This window comes from Wasmannia auropunctata, unplaced genomic scaffold (genome assembly GCF_000956235.1).
Source record: "Wasmannia auropunctata unplaced genomic scaffold, wasmannia.A_1.0 LD336092.1, whole genome shotgun sequence".
NCBI lineage: Eukaryota > Metazoa > Arthropoda > Insecta > Hymenoptera > Formicidae > Wasmannia > Wasmannia auropunctata.
This window is the reverse complement of record NW_012026798.1, coordinates 3,546,574-3,547,155: the sequence shown is the minus strand read 5'-3', so window position 1 is coordinate 3,547,155 and position 582 is coordinate 3,546,574.

Here is a 582-nt window from a genome sequence, read left to right as displayed (position 1 = left end):
GATTTTAGTAAAATGCAAAAAACCCCCAAAAATATAAAAAACTGCATTACAGCGATGAAAAAATTTTTGTTGACCCGGATCAAGTATGATTTTTATGTATTTCGATCCGCTGAATTTGAATCAGAAGGTTAATTAGCCCGTTGAGCCATCAAAATTTGAAAAATCAGCGAAAAATCGAAAAAAATTGCAAAAATCATGAAAAACCGAAGTTATGGAGATGAAAAAAATCTTATGTATCTTACAAACAATAAAAACCTAACAAGATTCCCCAAATTGAAACTAAGTAGGTATGAGTAAGGCAGATAGTAGGCAGAGAGTATGGGAATCAGCGTGGTTATTGGTACGCATTAATTTATTTCTAAGAAATTTACTTTATTCTATGTCAAACGTTTCGGCTATTTTTTAGCCATCTTCAGTGACGTATAACAATAAATTTACAATATGATTTCGCTTCCTAGTATCCTAACATAATTTCTGCGTGTGTTCATCGACGTCTATTAGATGAGGAAGTAGTTTGAAGTACCTTCCACAGCTTTCAATGCAGTTAAGGGGTTGCATGTTTGAGCTGTGTGTCAAACCATT